The sequence below is a fragment of the Elephantulus edwardii genome, unplaced genomic scaffold (genome assembly GCF_000299155.1).
Source record: "Elephantulus edwardii isolate Elephantulus edwardi_28Jun2011 unplaced genomic scaffold, EleEdw1.0 scaffold00079, whole genome shotgun sequence".
Lineage (NCBI taxonomy): Eukaryota > Metazoa > Chordata > Mammalia > Macroscelidea > Macroscelididae > Elephantulus > Elephantulus edwardii.
This window is the reverse complement of record NW_006399829.1, coordinates 8,638,325-8,646,136: the sequence shown is the minus strand read 5'-3', so window position 1 is coordinate 8,646,136 and position 7,812 is coordinate 8,638,325.

Below are 7,812 nucleotides of genomic sequence, written 5' to 3'. Positions count from 1 at the left end.
TTAGGTTTCTTCTGTCAATCTTCAGGGAAAGCCCATGTCTCCTAGAGCCTCTGCCTGCCTATTAGTCCTTGGAGATCTACATGCTTTACATCCTTCCCCTGTGTTCAGGGAACTAGATCCAAACAGAAGCACCCCACTCCTGATCAATTTTTCTTTGTGGTCCTGAGATCCCCCTTCTCTGCTTGCATCTCTATCCTTTTATATATCCAGACTCAAAAAGCTCAAACTCATTGTAATTGAGTCAGAATTGACTCATAGTTGACCTGAGAGGTTGTAAATCGCACAGAAGACAAGATGCCAAGGAGCACCTAGTGGATTCATACTACCTGTCTTTGGATTTACAGGGCAACTCCTTACACACTAGGCCAGCAGAGCACCCTATGTAAACAATGCCTTGGGGAAATGCTCCTTACATTGAATTTCAGGGTTGTGGTTAGTTTAAGGGTATTATATCCACCCTCAATCCTCTTAATACAGCTGGGTTTATCAGATAAAGGGGAATCAATACCAAACTTCCACATTACATTGTTGTTGTTTTTGCAATTGTTTTCTTCTTGTTGTTGTTATGAGCCATCGAGTCACCTACAACTCATTGCAACCCTATGTACAACGGCTCTGAAGTCTGCCCTATTCTAAGCTAGTCTCACTGACTCTGACAAACCTAACCCCATTTCTCCAGTTCCTGTGTCAATCCATCTCATCAAGGATCTTTCTCTTTTGTGCTGTCCCTTCACGCTTCCAAGCATGATCTCTTTCTGCAAGGCCTGGTCCCTTCTGGTCACATGTCCAAAGTATGTGAGACAGAGCTTCAAGGGGGTGGGGAGAGAAAATGTGCAACAATGAATTACTAAAAGAGAGAAAAATCCTTGCCTCCAAGACACTTGGTTTTACCCTCTCACAATATAATCTATGATAATAGCTTAATAATACTTCTATTATTTGCAAATTTGAGAATAGATTACAGAGAAGTTATTGTTCAAATATCTAGAAAGATTTAAATTCAGAATAGAATTATCAGTCAGACACAGAGTACATATAATTGTTATGTGTCATCAAGTCGTAAATGACTCACAGTGACGCTGTGAATGAAAGACCTGAACACTTGTATAACTTTCATCATTTCTCCACGTTCATAGAGTTTCAGGAGGCAAGCTATTTCAGAAGTGGATGCCACTACTGGTTCCAGGCTTGTTTTAATTGGGAAGCTCCACCAAACACTGTCCACCGTGGGTAATATGATTCAATACTATGCTCAAAATTCACTACTTTGTGGAATAGTTAAAAAGCTCTAGTTGCTAATAATCTTTAGATATTTCTATCTCTCATCCCCATAAGATGAGAAAAAGAAACAGATAACATAAAAAATAGAATTACTTTCTATTGCTTCAGTCTGCCATATTAAAAAGTAAATAATGAAATCTCATGAAGCACTTACCTTTAAAAAATATTTTAAATTTTACCATTTATCTTAAAAACAGATTGTTGTTGTTGTTATTGTTGTTGTTGTTGTTATGTGCCAATCAGTTGCCTGCAACTCAGTTACCCTATGTATAACAACTCTGAAGCCCACCCTGCCCTTAGCCAGTCTCACTGACTCTGACACACCTACCCTCATTGTCCTAGTCACTGTATCAATCCATCTCATCCATGGTCTTCCTCACCTATGCTGTCCATATACCCTAAAGAGCATGATGTCCTTCTCCAAGGAACGGTCCCTCCTGGCAATGTGCCCAAAGTACATGAGATGGGACTTCAAGGTCCAAGCCTCTAAGGAGAAACTTGGTTTCAACCTCTCCAAGATAGACCTATTTGTTTCCTTGCTGATTTCTTACTCTTCTCCAGCACCACAACTCAAAGGCATCAATTCTTCTTCTGTCATCCTTAGTCATTGTCCAGTAATTGCAAAAAAGATGGACTGGATCAGGCATACCTTAGTGTCTAGACTGACATCATTGCTCTTCAGGACTCTGGAGAGGTCCCTGACAGCAGATTTACCTAAAGAAATTTGTCCTTTGATTTCCAGATGGCTAATGCCAAGAGTTCTGATTGTAGAGCTGAGCAAGCTGTAATTATTAAAACTTCAATCTCTTCTGATCCATCATGGTGCTGCCAACTGGCCCAGAGGCATCTTTGTCTTCTTGATGTTGAGCTTCAATCCATAGGGAAGACTACAGTCCTTGACCTTCTGTAGCAAGTGCTTTAGGTTCGGTTCAGTTTCAGCAAGCAAGGTTGTGTCATCTGCATAACATTAAGTTACTGATGAATCTTCCTCTAATCTTGATGCCACTTTGCTCCCAATAAAGCCCAGTCTCCCGAATGAACTGTCTGCATATAGATTGAAAAGATGTGGAAACAGGATGTATCCCTGATTTTGAACCATGCAGTGTTACCCTGCTGTGTTTTGACAACTACTTCCTGGTCCAAGTATAGGTTTCACATAAGCAGAATCAAGTGTTCTGGGATTCCCATGCTCCTCTAGGCTAATCACAATTTGCTGATTAGTAAAAGTTTTAAATCATCATTTATTTTAATAAACTCAAGGACTTTCCTTCTTCCTCTTTAAATTGTGTTTGAGTCTAATCGAGGAAAATGAAGTTTAAAAATGAGAATATGGGCAACTGCACTATGTCATATCCACGCCATGTCTCTGTTCCAGTAAGTTAACTAGATACCTAACTTAAAAATTTCTGAGTGTGGCCTGGACTGCTCTCCTACCTGGAGCACAAAGATGTAACACCACTGCCTGGCAGCCCCTCTGCCTGGAGGTCACAGCCCTGCCACCTGGACTCCTGAACCCACCACACAGAAAACCTTGCTCTGCTACATGGACATGTCCACCTACTACCTGGATGCTCCCACCTGCCACCTGGAAGCCTGGCCCTGCCCTGCTGCCTGGAGGACCTGGCTCCATCTGCCACCTGGAGGACCTTGCTATGCCACCGGGATGCTCCCACATGCCACTGTGAAGTCCAACCCCACCACCTGGAGGATCAGGCCCCACTACCTGGATGCCCCAGCCACAATGCCTAGAGGATGATTGCAGCCTCCCCTCTGAACTCCACCAGGGACACTAGTATCAGAGATGAACACATTTCCTCTACCGTCCCAGAGGCTGAGCTAGCTTTAGCCCTGGGCACCTTGGACTGGCCTAGCTGCACAGGTTGCCTGACAGATAAGGCTGTTAATTCACAGGTCATAATTCTCCCCAACTGAAGCAAGACTTCCCTTTATTCAAAAGTTCAGAGAGAAACTCAGGCAGGGTAGCTGCCCTACCCTTCTCTAAAGCAGTAACCTTCCTAAGCCAAGGTGACTTCAGAGTCTCCTAAGGCCTCAGGTATGAAAAAACTCCATCACAGCAATGTCATAGAAAAAATAGACTACCTCATACCCTAGACAAACATGAAAAAAATATGTCACAAAAAAAAAAGCGAAATAGTATCAATGAATTTCCTAAAGCCTGAAAGTCTGATGGAAGTTTCTGATACAGAATTCAAAAGAACATTGATTGAATATTTTTAATGCGTGAAAGACAAACTCAAAGAATTACAGGACTCTGCAAGCAAAAACCAAGAGGAACTTTAAAAAAATCCAAGATAAAACAGATAAAACAAATGAAGCATTAGAACAAGAAACCAAAATGCAAAATATGAGGAGTGATGTTGCAGATGTTGACAATACGTTGGAGGAACATATGAGTAGAGCAAAAGAGATAGAACAACAGAACACAGAACCAGTGAAACACAAGATAGAATTGTCACCATTTATCTGCTAGAACAAAAAAGGAGAATAAAAAAGAAAGGAAAAAGAAGAAAGCCTAAGAATAATGTGGGACACCATCAAGAGGAATAACAAGCACATAATCAGCATACCAGAATAGGAAGAAGCAGGTAAAGACACTGAGAAAGTTGTGGAAGAATGACTAGAAGAAAACTTTCCATGTATAATAAAAAATGAAAGAATATATATTCAAGAAGTTGAGCTAACACCATATAGAATAGACCCCCAAAAGAAACACACCAACACATATCATAGTCAAATTTGCCAGAACCAAAGACAAGGAGAGAATTCTGAAAGCAGCTAGAAAGAAACAAAGAGTAACCTATAAGGGAAAGCACTTAAGATTAAGTGCTGATTTCTCAGCAGAAACCATGTGAGCTAGAAGACAGTGGAATGACATATATTGAACATTCAAGGAATACATCTGTGAACCAAGAATATTGTAACCAGCAAAACTGTCCATCAAATATGAAGAGATCAAGATACTAAGAGAGTTTGTAAAAACAAGACCACCATTGCAGGAAATACTGAGAAATGTCCTTCTTACAGAGGTGCCACAGAAAGCAGGATGGACAAAAGTAACCAGCAACAACACCAAAAAGAACTCAACAAAAATGATAGCAATAAAACCTTGCCTATCAATAATTACACTGAACGTGAATGGTATAAATGCACCATGAAGAGAAAAAGAGTAATAGACTGAATAAAAAAGCAAAACCCCCATCAATATGCTATCTCTAAGAGACACACCTGAAAAGTGAAGATAAAGATTTAAAATAAAAGGTAGAGAAAATATAGATACCAAGCAAAAGGCAACCAGAAAAAACAGGAGCAGCAATATTAATCTCTGATGAAATAGATTTCAATGCAAAAACTACCACAAAGGACAAAGGCACAATAAAACAAGATGACATAATTATAATAAATATCTATACACCGAATCAAACCCTAACAAAACTCAAGAAAGGAAAAGACAACACCACTAATGCAGGAGGAGACTTCAATATAACACTCTCAAGAAAAGACAGAACTACCAGATGCTGAAAAATTAAACTATACAATAAAACAACCTCAATCTCATAGATATGTACAGGAAAATGCACCCCCAGAAAAACACAGTATACCTTCTTGTCCAATGTGCATGGAGCATCCTCCAGAATAGATCACAGTTTAGTTCACAAAGCAAGCCTCAATGAACTAAAAAACATAGTAATAATACAAAGCTTCTTCTTAGACTACAATGCTACAAAATTAGACATTAATAACAAGATAAAGGACAAGGGAAAAATATATTTGGAAGATGAACACCACCATGTTTAAATATGTGTGGGTAATAGAAGAAATAAAAACTGAAATTAAAGTTTCTTGAAACAAGTAACAATCAAAACTTACCAAAACTTCTGGGAAACATACAAAGCAGTAATTAGAGGTCAATTTACAGCAATAAGCAAACACATCAAAAGGCAAGAAAAAATGATAATTGATTCCCTATCCCTGTTATATTTTAGAATTCCAATCATACATGTTATTCTTTTTCTGTCATCCCATATAATTCTAATATTTTCTTTATGACTCAGTTCTTTTCTTCTACTGTGTTTCCAAGGAGGTTTTTGTCTTCCAGATCATTCATTCACTCTACTCTGCTCCATCTCTTACTTTTTATCCTTCCAATGTGTTGGACACTTCTGCTATTTCAGTCTTAAAGTTCTGGATTCCATTTTCATGCCTTTCTGTTATTTCTATTACTCTGTTGGCAGTACCATCTCTATCATGTGATGATTTTTTTTCTACTTGTATCTCTTGTATCTATAGTTCAAATTCTTTCTTCCATTTTTAGCATTTTCTTCCATATTTTTGCAAGTTTCTCCTCATCAATATATTTCTTCTGGCTCTTTGTCTCTGGAGCATTTGCCTTCTTGTTGGTTTTCCATCATTTGTACCTTCTTCCTTAGCTGTTCAAATAACCCTGCACCAACATATTTTTTTCAGATTCTTTACCCCTAGGCTATTCCCTTTATCTGTGGCTTCTATTGTTTCTTCCATCATTTGTACTTATATTCATATCTGTTCGAAGGTCTTCATATCAACATATATCATCTGCCTTCTTGACTCTAGGGTATTCATGAGGTTTCTGATAGTTTCTGGTTTTGGTTTTATGGTGTTTTGGTTTGGGATGGGGTTTTTTTAAAAAAATACTTTTTTCACAGTTTTTGAAGCTGCTTGTTGCTTTCTTGACATTATATGAAGTTCTTGGTAAGTGTTAGGTCTTTACTGTTGTGTCTGCGAAAGCTGTTGGTGGTTCTTGTCTTTATAATGTACTAGTTAGTTGCCAAATTCTCACTCTGCTAAAAGTCCTTTCAGGGAAAATTTGCCTTTCCTAAAGTCCATGAAGTTCTCTCTGGCTTGCACTGCAGCCCTGTAGGAATCTCACCTTGAAGTAGTCCTTTGACATCAACTCTATAGGCCTCCTTCATATATTAAGTGGCTGAGTGGTGTGAGACCAGGTGCTCTACTCAAGCAATTTCCTTTTCTCTTGAAGCTTAATGCCTTCCTTTGTCTCTGGAGTGGCACACAATTAGAGATAGGGGTGGCCAGCTCAAGCAGCTTGCATGCAGGGGGTCTCAAGTCAACTCTCCCTCTCTCTTGCAGAGAGCTACAAAAATCCCTTCCCTCTGCCCGAAGTTCTGTGTACTAAAAGCTCTTGTCCTGTTTGGCCCCTGGGAGGGCCTCGAAGTTGCAGAGGGAAGGCCCCCAAGATGGAGGTACCTACAATCCCAGGGATACCATTTCTTGTTGTTTTATGGTGTCAAGTCAACTACAACTCACAGTAACCCTATGAACAATGGTCCTGAACCCTACTCTAACTTGTGCCATGCTCACCACCTCTGACTTGAGCCCACTGTTACAATCACAGGACCAATCCTTATTGTTGAGGGTCTGACCCCTCACCTTTCCAATCATGATGTTTTCTTCCAAGGACTACCCTCTCCTAATAAAATGGCCAAAGTATGTGAGATAAAACGTCATCACCCTTGCCTCCAAGGAGCACTTTCTCCAAGACATATCTGTTTGTTCTTTTGGCAGTCCATGAGACAGTCAGTACTCTTCTCCAATACCACATCTCAAAGGTATCAATTTTTTTGTCTTCCTTAGTAACTGTCCAACTTTCAGATGCATAACAACTAATTAAAAAAACATGGCTTTGAGTAGGGACATCTCAATCTTTACAAGGCTAAGATGTGCCTCTCTGTTCATCTCTGCTCTTTAGCATTTTGGAGAGGTCGTTGCCTGAAAACTTTCTCAATGTAGTATTATTTTTTTATTTCTTGACTACTTGTCCCAAGACTGCTGATTGTGGATCTAAAAGGAAGTCAGTGACAATTGCAATCTTTTCTTCAACTATCATGATGTTGCCTATTTAGCCCCTCACCATGTGGTGAGGATTTTTGTTTTCCTGATGTTGAAGATATAATCAATACTGAAGGCTGTAGTCTTTGATCTTCTGCTCCAAGCCTTATAATTAGGCTATCGTGTGTGTGTGTGTGTGTGTGTGCGCGTGTGTGCGCACACGCTAAAATAATAGAAATTGTAATTAAAGGTGTGTCCACCAAGAACAGAACTATTGTTTCACTAATAGTTAACACTAGTCTTAAACAACTCTTTGGAGACTATGTTGTTGTTATGTGCCATTGAGTCATCTGCGACTCATAACACCAAAGACTCAAAGCCTACCCTGTCCTAAGCCAGTCTCACTGACTCCAACATACCTACCTTCATTGTCCCAGTTACCATATCAATCCACCTCATCTGGGGTCTTCCTCCCCTACACTGTCCTTCCACCCTTCTTAGCAGTATGTCCTTCTCTAAGGACCAGTCCCTCCTGACTACATGCTCAAAGTATGAGATGGAGCTTCAAAATCCCAGCCTCCAAGGAGAAACTTGGTTTCACCCTCTCCAAGACAGACCTATTTGTGTTCTTGCTGGTTTATTACTTTTCTCCAGCACCACAACTCAAAGGCATCAATTCTTCTAACA